Here is a 14769-nt window from a genome sequence, read left to right as displayed (position 1 = left end):
TTTGCAGGGGCATAGGTGATGAAAGCTTAGAAGGGCTCCGGCTCTTATTTTGTTACAAATTAAGCACTGGGGTGCATGCATCCCAGTCGTTCTGTGATTGTTTCCCAAGGTCACTTACATGCCTGTTGAGGTTGTGGCAACCGAAGCAGTGTTTCACTTGAATGTTTTTTATTGTGAGACCATATTCTCAGTTTCTTCGTGTGCACACTACAGCTCATAGAATATTTAACATTTCTGATTTCAAATACAGTCCTTCCTTTCCCCTTTATCTGCACCCCACTAAGTACGTTTCTGCTGTTGGTGTATGTTGCATGTGCCTGGTTAACTCGCTGAGCCAATCTAGACATGAATTTGTAAATCTGCTCCCGCAGGTTTACACCCTTTTATTGGTTCTGGTTCACACATTTTTCAAATGTTCTAAGGATTTAAAGAGCATTACAAATGTCCAGGAAAAAGCAGGACACGTTTTGTGAATTCCTCATTGCATCGATGCAAAGTCAGTTCTGCACAGGTAACTACTTATCAACAGAAAATGCATCGCTATGTCTACAACTGCACTTTAACTGTTCTGTTTTTTCTCCTTTGTAACGATGCTTCTCGGTCGAATCCTTCCCATTCCACAATTGTTATGATCTTGGCAGGAGTAAATCTCCATCTTTTCAGGATGGGGAGGGTTCATGGTCTGTGAATGCGCCAAGCTCAAGAGTTTGTGATTATTCTCACACTCTCTAGGTCGGATCTATTGGGTTATGCAAGGTACATTCCTCTAACAGCGGATATTCAGAAGTATACAAGTGAACATGCACTCATTAGTCAGTCCGTTTGAGTGTGTAAGACCTCTTTACACCACCGCTGCTTGCCATACCCAAGGCTCATCCCTCCTTGAACGCAGCACCTGGGTTTGAGGTGTCCATCAGTGTGGGGTCTCAGCACACACTTCCTCCAGACTCATAATTGGGGCAATAGCATCTTGCTTTCATATATTTATATTTGGGAGTATGGTTTTCCCTCCTTTAATTGTAATAAATGTTTTACTTTAAAAATAAGTGAAAAAAATGCATTCTGAAGAAAACCTGGTGCCAAAGAATGATTTCAAACGCACGCTAAATGTAATCTTGGCTTTAGGTTCCGTAGGGTGGGACCCATCAGCACAGCTGCCCTGCATCTTTAGTTGAAACCAAAGGAAATGATGGACGGAGTGTTGAACATTGCAAGCACTCACCCCCAGTCAACTGATCTGGGTTTAATCCATCACCGTTCTTTAGCCCACTCTGCCACCCCAGTTCAGACAGGGCCATATGCAAATCAGTCTGACCCTGTGCATCATGGGAACAGTCCAGCCCGAACCGCTTTGTTCGCCATAAGTTGGCAGGGTATGCTCAGACGTGAATCCCTTGCTCACTTTGCCACTGGATTCAAGCAAGCCTGGCTGAAGATGGCTGAAATGCCAGAAACCGGTCCTAGGAAGCTTGTTTCCGGTCCAGGGAAGGCATGGCTTGGCAGTTCGGGCTGGACTGTTCCCATGAGGCACAGGGTCAGACTGATTTGCATATGGCCATGTCTGAACTGGGGTGGCAGAGTGGGCTAAAGAACGGTGATGGATCAAACCCAGATCTGTTGACTGGGTGTGAGTGTTTGATTGGTTCTGATGCTCCGTCCATCACCACCCCCTTTTGTACGGCTTTGTTCGCCATAAGTTGGCAGGGTATGCTCAGACGTGAGTCCCTTGCTCACTTTGCCACTGGATTCAAGCAAGCCTGGCAGAAGATGGCTGAAATGCCAGAAACCGGTCTTAGGAAGCTTGTTTCCGGTCCAGGGAAGGCATGGCTTGGCAGTTCGGGCTGGACTGTTCCCATGAGGCACAGGGTCAGACTGATTTGCATATGGCCATGTCTGAACTGGGGTGGCAGAGTGGGCTAAAGAACGGTGATGGATCAAACCCAGATCTGTTGACTGGGTGTGAGTGTTTGATTGGTTCTGATGCTCCGTCCATCACCACCCCCTTTTGTACCGCTTTGTTCGCCATAAGTTGGCAGGGTATGCTCAGACGTGAGTCCCTTGCTCACTTTGCCACTGGATTCAAGCAAGCCTGGCTGAAGATGGCTGAAATGCCAGAAACCGGTCCTAGGAAGCTTGTTTCCGGTCCAGGGAAGGCATGGCTTGGCAGTTCGGGCTGGACTGTTCCCATGAGGCACAGGGTCAGACTGATTTGCATATGGCCATGTCTGAACTGGGGTGGCAGAGTGGGCTAAAGAACGGTGATGGATCAAACCCAGATCTGTTGACTGGGTGTGAGAAGTTGGCCTGGTATATGATGCTCACTAGTTAAAGTGATCACCTTGTACCATGCCAAGCAACCCTTATGGTGTGGTTGTAAGTCAACCTTTTCGGACTAGCTGCCCTAGTGGTAGCGTAGGCTAAGCAGTCTTTGAGGCTAAACTCGTGAAGCGTGTTAAGCCAGCTGTTTTACCAAATGCAACCCCCTTTTATACCAATGAAAGGACACCACACAGATATATATTCAAAATATATATGTATTTATTTCTCAAAGTAACCCCTAGTCTCTTTATGAGCACAGGAGCACAAATCGTCAAACAAGATTATCACAGAATACACAGAAGTTGCACGTTATATGGATAGGCCCTGGTGGCCACTCAAACCATATACTAAAATAGTGGTATAAGTACCACGAACAGAAAAGGGAAAAGGCCTAGGGCCTCTAGAATCGCTGGGCCTACAAGGAGCTAACGTCAGTTAGTGACCAGGAGGTCCACGGGTGGCGTGTGCAGAGCAAATAGTCACACGCGGGCTCCCATAGGTTTCAATGGGTGCGTAAAAAGTACAAAGTTACTGCAAAAGGAATCTTCCGGATGACCTAGGAACTTAAGATTTGGAACACAGGCACTAGAGATGTAATACTACACTTGGGCACAGGAGTGCCAGCTTTACCTCACCCACAGGAAGCGGGTGCATAGGCCTCGAAGTGCGTCGGGTTTCTTCTATCTGTTCCGTGGGGCCTGTAGACAAAGGTGCTGCAGGCGGTCGGTCGGGAAGAGATGCAGTGGATCCAAGAGTGGATTGGAGATGTTGAAGACCTGTAAGCAGAGGGGACAGTGTTCACAGTCACTAGCCAGTGACCAGCGTGGCACCAGGTGGGTACCAGGCGATGTCGGGTGCAAACAGGTGATGAGGGGTAGCTTGTCTCCGCAGCCACGTGGTCCCTGAAGGTCGACGACGTCCAGGAGTCGGCTCACGAGCTGTCCCACGCAGGCTCTCGCTGTCGGCGGTGTCGGCGACTTGATCAAAGCAAACAAGCCTTGGCAAAAGCAATTGCAAGAGGATTCGGAAATCAGCTGTTGGTTCTGACCAGCAAGGTCAGAGGGATTGCTCCTTTGGAGGGGAGCAAGGGCCAGTCTGGAGCAACCAGACCAGCGGTGTTTGTCGTAGATTTCGTCGCCAAGATGGCCACTAGCCAGCGGGCCAGCAACCGGTTAGGCGCGTCGAGTGGCAAAATGCAGAAGGGCCCCACGCAGATCGTGGAGATGCTGGAGGGCTCCCCTTTGGTGCAGATGCTGCTCGAGGGTTGGGCTTCTCAGGACCCAAAGCACAACTTGGAGGGAGCCTCGGTTGTTGCACTTGTCAGCTTGTCGTAGTCGTTCCAAGATGGCTGGCTCCACGTGTCTCGGTGCCTCCACGGGTCTCCTCTTTGCAGGGACTGTGGATCGGGCGGTGAGAGGTCTGGAGGTCCAGGTCTTGTCAGTCTCTGGGCTCGGGCTCCGGCGGGAGGCGGCGGCAAAGCAGACGTTGATGCGCTGGATGGTGCTTGCGTTAGCAAGGTGGTCACTCCCTGACCACAGGGGAGATTTTCTTCAGTCTTCTGTGCAGCAGAATGTCGAAGTTCCCGTCTTCTTCTTAGTTTCAAGTTGATTCCAGGATGTCTGAAGTCTTAGGACACAGCTCCTACCTTTAAGCGGATTCTAGGGGCCGGACTACCTGCTAGGTCCCTCCCTATGGGTGGGACCAGGAAGGGGGGTGGTTACACCCCCAATCCTTTGTCCAGCTCGCCCCAGGCCCGGGACTGGTGTGCCCCAGGACCGGTTTGAACTGGCATATGCACCGAGGCTCCTTGTGAGCCACAGGCATGTCTGGTTTCTTTCAAGCCCTACCTGACCAATACACAAAATCCTGTCTGGGGTGGTGCACGCACCTCCCCTGGCAGGAAACCCTTTGTCCACACCTCCCAAGCTGGAAGGACTCCCAGCAGCAGGAGGGCAGACTTGTGTCTGTGGTGGCAGCATCCATTTTGTGGAGCTGAGGCTATGTCTGATTTTACCCGGGTTTCAGGTACTGTACATGTCGTGTCCCTCTAGAAGGGTGGAATGCTAACCCCGTCGCCAGAATTGGCGAGGGGTTAGTATTCCAATTCGTATGACACCTTACTCGACATGTTTTGATAAAGCCAAACCAAAGATAGCATTTAACCGCGAGGTTCATAATGCACTTAAGAGTATATGGTATGACGATATCTGGAAACAGTAGAAGGAAGTTGTTCCGACCACTGCAGACAGGCTCAGCTCATGCCAGAGCACCATCTCACATGGAACCAAGCACTCTGCCTTCAGGATTGTTAAGGCCTGCCATAGGAGTGACTTATAGGTTACCATGTGTCCCATTTAAGGTTAGGTATAGGTATACTACACCTAAGTAAGAGGTGATTACACCAACTTACCCCAGCTGAGTGATCAGCCAGTTGTGTCAAATTGTTAGGCCAAGCCTGGGGTGGCATAATACATGCTTCAGCCCTTGGCAGGCCTTGGGTACACCAATGCCCTGGGTACCTAGTGTACACTGGTACAGGGGCTGACAGGGTGATCCAACCAATTGGGTATGTACCTAGGGTACATGGAGTCCATTTTAAAGAGAGAACAGCCAGGCTGAGATCCTGAATAGCAGGATCTCAGGCCAACTAAGTCGAAAAACCAGCTAGACACTAGGCAAAAATTTGGGGGTAACCATAGTCAGATATCCACCTTCCTACACAACCCCCCCCCAAACGAAGGGAGATAAGGCTGACCTTGACCAGGTAAGCCTATATTGCCCAAGTGGCCATATAAGGAGGAACCAGCACTGGCATGGTTACCCCCTGTCTCATGGTCCACTAAGCAATCCCTCACCCTAAGGGTATCAGAGGGTCTCCACCATAGGGAATCTCTACCTTTGGTGTGTCTTGGCAAAGTAAAAGGCTGGTGTTGAGATGGAGTACTGAAGTGAGTGTCCTCAAAGTGAGGCCTCACCTTCCTCCAATCCCCCTCCACCATGGATGCCTTTCTTTCCTTAACTGAGTTGCACTGTGCTCTCAGGGTCAGCCTCTGGCTACCTAAAGCTGGAGGCTGGGTCCCTTTTGTGGGCTTACTGGAGGGACAGGTCAGGTCTGGGGCCCTAAGGTCCCATGTTTGCCTGTACCCAACAGAATCCCTCTGGGGGAGGTCCCTAACTACCTGTAAAGGAGATCCCTCAGGAATGTTTTTACCCATCACCTGACTAGGGCTACTAGCCAGGCAATCCTCATTCTTTTGATGGGGGGGTTCTTGTGGACAGGGGCCCTCTTGGGGTCCACTGGCCTCCCTGACCTCTGCAGCCCTGGGCTGACTGAGGCAGGGTAGAGAGAGGCAGGCTACCTGCACCAGACTGGATCCCACCTTGGAAGGGGCCACTGACATCAGAGGCTCTGCCAGGCCAGGCCTGGCTACCTCTGGGGCAGTTCCTTCACAAGGGGTGAGGTCAGATCCCTGAGGAGGCTGACCTTTTCCTAATGTCTGGGGAGAGGGAGACTTTTCTTCCTCCCCACTACTCTCAGTTTGTGTGGAGTGATCCATTGTTTCAGGCTTCACTACACCTATGTCAGTCTGAGTATAGGCTGAGACCATTACAGCCTTGCCAACCTTTTCAGGGGGGCACTCAGTGTGTGTTTGAGCTGTGACTGTCACAGCTCTGCCAGTCTCTACAGGGAAGTCTGTCTGCGCCTGGGCTGTGGCTACCACTGCCCTTCCAACCTTTCCAGGGAGGAAATCTATTTGGACAGGGGTTGTGAATGGCACAACCCCACTACCCTTTTGTGAAAGGCCTACCATTTTAGAATGGGTGTCTTGTTCAACTCCAGCCCAAGCTGAGAGTTCTAAGTCATTCCCCAGTAAGCAGTCTACAGGCAAGGTTGGGGACACTGCCACCCTTTTAGGGCCAGTGACACCTCCCCAGCTGAGACATACCTCTGCCATGGGATGACTGTTCTGTTTGCCATCAATGTTGGTCACCTGGTAGGAGAAACCAGGCAAAAGCTGCTCAGAGGGAACTAGCCAATGGGCCACCATTGTGATGCTAGCTCCAGTGTCTCTGTAGGCCTCAGCTTTTGTACCATTGATGTAGGGCTCCTGTCTGTACCTACCCAAAGTGTTGGGACAGGCAGTGAAGTTGGCAAACCCCATGCCACCATCACAGACAAGAGTATCTGCTGCAGGGGAATTGGCTAAGCCAGGGTCCCCCTGTGTTCCCCAAGTAAACCCACCCAAATTTTTGGGGGCACTCCCACCACCTGGGGGATTACTGCTGACAGTAATAGGCGGTGTGACAGGAGTAATTGGAGGAACAGTTTTGTTTGTAGCCCTTGGGCAACTGCTGTCAGTTTTCCAATGCCCAGGAGTTTTACACTCATGGCAGTAAGGCTTTTTACCTGTGGTAGAGGAGGGAGCCTGGGACCCACCACCCTGTGTGGAGTTTTGGGGCCCTGAGGAAGATTTCTCTTTTGCTTTATCCCCACCCTTCTCTTGAGGTTTGGTGGTATCTTTCTTTTGGTCACCACCCTGATTCTTAGGCCTGATCCTGGTCCTGACCCATTTATCTGCCCTCTTTCCCAATTCTTGGGGAGAGGTCAAATCTGAGTCTACCAGGTGTTGATGGAGGAGCTGGTTTTGACAGTTACTTAAAATCTGTTCTCTCATCATCAAATTGTACAATCCTGTATAATCAGATACCTTACTTCCCAGCAACCAACCCTCCAAAGCCTTAGTGGCACATTCAACATATTCAGACCAGTCCTGAGTCTGTGTCTTCTGGGTGTCTCTGAACATTAACCTGTACTGTTCAGTGGTTAAGCCTAACCCATCAACTAGGACACTCTTCAGGACTCTGTAGTTTCTGACATCCTCCTCCCTAACAGTGAGGAGTCTGTCTCTGCCTCTTCCTTCAAAGGAGAGCCAGAGGATTGCTGCCCACTGGTCTTCAGGAACCTGCTGTACTTTGCAGGCTCTCTCAAGAGCAGTTATCCATTTGTGGATATCATCCCCACTTTTGTAGGGGGGCACAACCTTAGACAGGTTCCTATTATCAAAGACCCTATCTTTGTCCTTAGGGACAATGCTGCCACCAGTGGGTATAGACCCACTCTCTCTAGGTTGCCTAGCCTTCCTCAGTTTTTCTTCCATCAGGGCTACTTCTAGCTCCTGCTTCCTGATCCTCAGCTGGGCTTCCTGCATTCTGGCCTCATGTTCCCTCCTCTGAGGGGTGGTCATCCTTTTCCTGGAGTGACCTTGAGAGCCTCTAGAGCCATGGGAAGCATTGGAGTCACCTGAGCGATTCCTTTGCCTTCCAAGCCCTGTGTTAAGTCCACTGGGGAGATCCAATGGGGTAAACCCATTGTCAGTCCCCAATAGCCTTAGTTTAGCTGGGCCAAGTATAATACTTGGCACTGGGCTAGTTCTCCCTTCATCATCACTACTTTCTGTATCCTCACCACTTTCCTCCCCTGTAGTATGATTCTCATCTAAGGGATGGCTATTGGAACTGGGTACCTCTGTAGCATCTTCAGAAGGGGGGCCTCCTGTTCCTGACCCTAAGGGGGCTAACTGGGAAGCTTTCCTGAGTTCTCTCTGATTCTCATCATTCTGTAAGAGTTCTCTGAGCTCAGCAGAGGTAGGGTTCTTGGGCTGTTTAAGGCCTCTAAGAGTTGCCAAATGCCTGAGCTCATTCTGGTTAAGGGTAGCAAAGCTGGATGGTGCCCTCTGGGGGTCACTCTCAACAGAGATGGGTACAGTGGACCCCTCTGCCCCGGCCATTGCTCTTAAGTGTGGGTGGATGTGTTGCAATCTACCTACACTTGGGTTTACCTACTAAACCTATCTAGTAGTTGTAGTCAGGGTGTGCTACTCCCTTTGCTCTGCAACAACTAAGTTCAGTAGAACTTATGTATATCTAATCTTGTTTTATATGTACCTACAGGTACCTATGTGATCTTTCAATTGGTAACCAAGGGATTACAATGGTAAAACACAGCAAGCTCAAATCCAACCGCTGCTCACCAATGTGAGAAGTTGGCCTGGTATATGATGCTCACTAGTTAAAGTGATCACCTTGTACCATGCCAAGCAACCCTTATGGTGTGGTTGTAAGTCAACCTTTTCGGACTAGCTGCCCTAGTGGTAGCGTAGGCTAAGCAGTCTTTGAGGCTAAACTCGTGAAGCGTGTTAAGCCAGCTGTTTTACCAAATGCAACCCCCTTTTATACCAATGAAAGGACACCACACAGATATATATTCAAAATATATATGTATTTATTTCTCAAAGTAACCCCTAGTCTCTTTATGAGCACAGGAGCACAAATCGTCAAACAAGATTATCACAGAATACACAGAAGTTGCACGTTATATGGATAGGCCCTGGTGGCCACTCAAACCATATACTAAAATAGTGGTATAAGTACCACGAACAGAAAAGGGAAAAGGCCTAGGGCCTCTAGAATCGCTGGGCCTACAAGGAGCTAACGTCAGTTAGTGACCAGGAGGTCCACGGGTGGCGTGTGCAGAGCAAATAGTCACACGCGGGCTCCCATAGGTTTCAATGGGTGCGTAAAAAGTACAAAGTTACTGCAAAAGGAATCTTCCGGATGACCTAGGAACTTAAGATTTGGAACACAGGCACTAGAGATGTAATACTACACTTGGGCACAGGAGTGCCAGCTTTACCTCACCCACAGGAAGCGGGTGCATAGGCCTCGAAGTGCGTCGGGTTTCTTCTATCTGTTCCGTGGGGCCTGTAGACAAAGGTGCTGCAGGCGGTCGGTCGGGAAGAGATGCAGTGGATCCAAGAGTGGATTGGAGATGTTGAAGACCTGTAAGCAGAGGGGACAGTGTTCACAGTCACTAGCCAGTGACCAGCGTGGCACCAGGTGGGTACCAGGCGATGTCGGGTGCAAACAGGTGATGAGGGGTAGCTTGTCTCCGCAGCCACGTGGTCCCTGAAGGTCGACGACGTCCAGGAGTCGGCTCACGAGCTGTCCCACGCAGGCTCTCGCTGTCGGCGGTGTCGGCGACTTGATCGAAGCAAACAAGCCTTGGCAAAAGCAATTGCAAGAGGATTCGGAAATCAGCTGTTGGTTCTGACCAGCAAGGTCAGAGGGATTGCTCCTTTGGAGGGGAGCAAGGGCCAGTCTGGAGCAACCAGACCAGCGTTGTTTGTCGTAGATTTCGTCGCCAAGATGGCCACTAGCCAGCGGGCCAGCAACCGGTTAGGCGCGTCGAGTGGCAAAATGCAGAAGGGCCCCACGCAGATCGTGGAGATGCTGGAGGGCTCCCCTTTGGTGCAGATGCTGCTCGAGGGTTGGGCTTCTCAGGACCCAAAGCACAACTTGGAGGGAGCCTCGGTTGTTGCACTTGTCAGCTTGTCGTAGTCGTTCCAAGATGGCTGGCTCCACGTGTCTCGGTGCCTCCACGGGTCTCCTCTTTGCAGGGACTGTGGATCGGGCGGTGAGAGGTCTGGAGGTCCAGGTCTTGTCAGTCTCTGGGCTCGGGCTCCGGCGGGAGGCGGCGGCAAAGCAGACGTTGATGCGCTGGATGGTGCTTGCGTTAGCAAGGTGGTCACTCCCTGACCACAGGGGAGATTTTCTTCAGTCTTCTGTGCAGCAGAATGTCGAAGTTCCCGTCTTCTTCTTAGTTTCAAGTTGATTCCAGGATGTCTGAAGTCTTAGGACACAGCTCCTACCTTTAAGCGGATTCTAGGGGCCGGACTACCTGCTAGGTCCCTCCCTATGGGTGGGACCAGGAAGGGGGGTGGTTACACCCCCAATCCTTTGTCCAGCTCGCCCCAGGCCCGGGACTGGTGTGCCCCAGGACCGGTTTGAACTGGCATATGCACCGAGGCTCCTTGTGAGCCACAGGCATGTCTGGTTTCTTTCAAGCCCTACCTGACCAATACACAAAATCCTGTCTGGGGTGGTGCACGCACCTCCCCTGGCAGGAAACCCTTTGTCCACACCTCCCAAGCTGGAAGGACTCCCAGCAGCAGGAGGGCAGACTTGTGTCTGTGGTGGCAGCATCCATTTTGTGGAGCTGAGGCTATGTCTGATTTTACCCGGGTTTCAGGTACTGTACATGTCGTGTCCCTCTAGAAGGGTGGAATGCTAACCCCGTCGCCAGAATTGGCGAGGGGTTAGTATTCCAATTCGTATGACACCTTACTCGACATGTTTTGATAAAGCCAAACCAAAGATAGCATTTAACCGCGAGGTTCATAATGCACTTAAGAGTATATGGTATGACGATATCTGGAAACAGTAGAAGGAAGTTGTTCCGACCACTGCAGACAGGCTCAGCTCATGCCAGAGCACCATCTCACATGGAACCAAGCACTCTGCCTTCAGGATTGTTAAGGCCTGCCATAGGAGTGACTTATAGGTTACCATGTGTCCCATTTAAGGTTAGGTATAGGTATACTACACCTAAGTAAGAGGTGATTACACCAACTTACCCCAGCTGAGTGATCAGCCAGTTGTGTCAAATTGTTAGGCCAAGCCTGGGGTGGCATAATACATGCTTCAGCCCTTGGCAGGCCTTGGGTACACCAATGCCCTGGGTACCTAGTGTACACTGGTACAGGGGCTGACAGGGTGATCCAACCAATTGGGTATGTACCTAGGGTACATGGAGTCCATTTTAAAGAGAGAACAGCCAGGCTGAGATCCTGAATAGCAGGATCTCAGGCCAACTAAGTCGAAAAACCAGCTAGACACTAGGCAAAAATTTGGGGGTAACCATAGTCAGATATCCACCTTCCTACACTGGGTGTGAGTGTTTGATTGGTTCTGATGCTCTGTCCATCACCACCCCCTTTTGCACCGCTTTGTTCGCCATAAGTTGGCATGGTATGCTCAGACGTGAGTCCCTTGCTCACTTTGCCACTGGATTCAAGCAAGCCTGGCAGATGATGGCTGAAATGCCAGAAACCGGTCTTAGGAAGCTTGTTTCCGGTCCAGGGAAGGCATGGCTTTGCAGTTCGGGCTGGACTGTTCCCATGAGGCACAGGGTCAGACTGATTTGCATATGGCCATGTCTGAACTGGGGTGGCAGAGTGGGCTAAAGAACGGTGATGGATCAAACCCAGATCTGTTGACTGGGTGTGAGTGTTTGATTGGTTCTGATGCTCCGTCCATCACCACCCCCTTTTGCACCGCTTTGTTCGCCATAAGTTGGCAGGGTATGCTCAGACGTGAGTCCCTTGCTCACTTTGCCACTGGATTCAAGCAAGCCTGGCTGAAGACGGCTGAAATGCCAGAAACCAGTCCTAGGAAGCTTGTTTCCGGTCCAGGGAAGGCATGGCTTGGCAGTTCGGGCTGGACTGTTCCCATGAGGCACAGGGTCAGACTGATTTGCATATGGCCATGTCTGAACTGGGGTGGCAGAGTGGACTAAAGAACGGTGATGGATCAAACCCAGATCTGTTGACTGGGTGTGAGTGTTTGATTGGTTCTGATGCTCCGTCCATCACCACCCCCTTTTGTACCGCTTTGTTCGCCATAAGTTGGCAGGGTATGCTCAGACGTGAGTCCCTTGCTCACTTTGCCACTGGATTCAAGCAAGCCTGGCAGAAGATGGCTGAAATGCCAGAAACCGGTCCTAAGAAGCTTGTTTCCGGTCCAGGGAAGGCATGGCTTGGCAGTTCGGGCTGGACTGTTCCCATGAGGCACAGGGTCAGACTGATTTGCATATGGCCATGTCTGAACTGGGGTGGCAGAGTGGGCTAAAGAACGGTAATGGATCAAACCCAGATCTGTTGACTGGATGTGAGTGTTTGATTGGTTCTGAATGCTCCGTCCATCGCCACCCCCTTTTGCACCGCTTTGTTCGCCATAAGTTGGCAGGGTATGCTCAGACGTGAGTCCCTTGCTCACTTTGCCACTGGATTCAAGCAAGCCTGGCTGAAGACGGCTGAAATGCCAGAAACCGGTCCTAGGAAGCTTGTTTCCGGTCCAGGGAAGGCATGGCTTGGCAGTTCGGGCTGGACTGTTCCCATGAGGCACAGGGTCAGACTGATTTGCATATGGCCATGTCTGAACTGGGGTGGCAGAGTGGACTAAAGAACGGTGATGGATCAAACCCAGATCTGTTGACTGGGTGTGAGTGTTTGATTGGTTCTGATGCTCCGTCCATCACCACCCCCTTTTGTACCGCTCTGCATCTTTAGTTGGGCATCCGTAGGCTAATGTATGTGATGTCATCGCAGAGACTGATCTGTTTGGTTTATTCTGTGCTTCATTGAGGGGTTAATCTTGACAGGAAGAAATATGTAAACACAAACGACATAAGAAGGAAAAGCTTATTTAAAGGCTCAACTTTATACATTTGTTTTGCTTTTCATCTGTGATTTGTGCTTTTCTTTTAGAGTTGTCTGTCAACAAAACAGTATTTTGCTGAAACACGGCATCTGTGAAATATGATGAAGCATTACATTCTAATTTAGTCCAAAGTTCAGGTTTTTGTTTATCACTCTGGGTGTGCTTCTTTCAGTGGAAGAGCCCTTCTTTTCAAGATGGCGCCTCTGTTCACCAGATATTTCTCGCCAGCACCTCTCTGAAGAATACTCAAAAGCATTCCCTAGGAGGCCGCGTAGTGTGTCGATGAGAGAGAAATTCTCCTCTAGGTTGCACCAAAATGTGAATGACACTGTCTTCTAACAGTATCTGAATGGGGCTGAACTAAATCCATCCTATGGCCCTGCACCCAAGTTAGCTATCCCTCACACCAAACACATACCAATAACACAGGGTAAGTTAAATGCCTTCTTTTCCAGTTTTTCAACTTGGAATGAGGCGTAACATGTAGAGTCCTTATTTAACACAATTAATTCTCCATGTTTTGCCTTATTTTTGGACCTTTGAGCCTGATACACTTCAGCAAATTTGACCTGCTGGAATCTATCAGAGAAAAACTGTGAGGGTGTCATCATTAACACCCAACCAAAAATCACCAAACGTTTGGAATGAGCCCTGAATTTGAAACCAGGGCCTCTTAAAGCTGTCAAGCCAAACCTAAAGTCTTTGGGGAGATAAAAGGTGGGAGAAACCTCTTGCATCTAACCAGCCATCAAATTGTATGTTTTAATGTTTCTAACCAAATTTGTGATGATGAGTAACTTTTTGGCAAAAAGTATTCAGAGGTTGCCTACACAGAGCACCATTCTGAGAGAAACTGAACATCTGGAAGAAAGGAGCTGAGGCTACCCCATGCAGAGCTCAGTTAACATTTTCTCCCGTTTCCTGTGTTGCTCTGTGTCTTTAAACTCTATTCTTCCACAGTTGTAGCTTAAGGATGTATCCTACATTACTTTATTAAACATTATCTTTCAGGTAGATAATATATTTCCTTGTGGTGACCTCCCTTCCCGTAGTTCACTTGAAATTTGGGGTGTTATTCAATTTTACTGCATTTCTATCAATGTTCTATCCTTCCACCTTCTCCCTTGCAACAGTGGATTATTGAGCACTTTCCCCAGCAGCGGCCCCCATAAAGAAGGGGTGGTGGGGCGGGTCGCGGGTGGGGTTGTGCAAGAGGCTTTGTACGGGGGGGGGGTTTAATACAATAAAAATATACATATATAAAACTTACCTTTTGCCGCCCCCTCCAGTGTTGCGTTCACCGCCTCTTCTCTTCCTGGGTCCCAGCAGCCCCTGGGACCCAGACTTCCTGTCCAATCCCCGCGCTGCAGAACAGCGCGGGATTGGTCTGAGCAGGCAGGGAAGACGCCCTGCTCAGACCAGGGAGTCTGTGGGGTTTCTCCAGCTCGGCTGCCCAATGCAGCTAGGCTGGAGAAACCTAAGTGTGCATGTGTGTTTTGGTTGGCCTGAGACTTCCGGCCAAAAAAACACATATGCCCACTTTGGGAGTGAAGTGCACAGAGCATTCCTCCTCCCACCTCCCCATGCCTAGGACCCGCCCCTACCAACACCGCTGGCAGAGCCGGCAAATGTACAAAAAAATGATGCAAGTGCATCGTTTTATTTGACATTTCCTGGCTGTGAGCCAGGCAGTGGGGCAACGCTCCTCCGCCATTGTGGAGGAGCCGTACCACTTATGCAGGGTTTGGCCAGGCGTAAGTTTAGAAGTTTAAGGATTTACATAGAAGGCAGAGTGAATGTTTATAAATACCCAAGGTGTTAGGATTTTTGGGGTATTCACAGCAAGTATAAAGACAACTCCCCTTACACTCCCCAGGGGTCTCCTCTGAGTGTCCACGATTTTGGGACATTAAGACTGTAAACAGTAAATGCCAATATGACAGCTTGTGGCCTTTACTAGGCGTGTTGTTTACATCTAAATCGAAATATTTATCCTCACGTTGAGCAAAAACGTCCAAAATCAGAGTCTGTGGCATCCAAAAGAACATATGTTCCCTCTTTTTGACCAGTTGCTCACATTTCACCAGCATTTTATTGGTAAAATGGGAATGG

General features: G+C 49.9%; 1 protein-coding gene across 4 annotated transcripts in view; it reads left to right on the top strand.

The window, feature by feature from the left end:
* The window catches only part of KCNT1 (potassium sodium-activated channel subfamily T member 1), a 1722207-nt gene that overhangs the window by 1321561 nt on the left and 385877 nt on the right, over positions 1-14769 (top strand). The gene's annotated exons all lie outside the window — the stretch shown is intronic.

The sequence above is a fragment of the Triturus cristatus genome, chromosome 1_2, assembly GCF_964204655.1.
Source record: "Triturus cristatus chromosome 1_2, aTriCri1.1, whole genome shotgun sequence".
Lineage (NCBI taxonomy): Eukaryota > Metazoa > Chordata > Amphibia > Caudata > Salamandridae > Triturus > Triturus cristatus.
The sequence above is the reverse complement of the archived record's forward strand: the minus strand, read 5'-3'. Positions and strand labels throughout refer to the sequence as shown.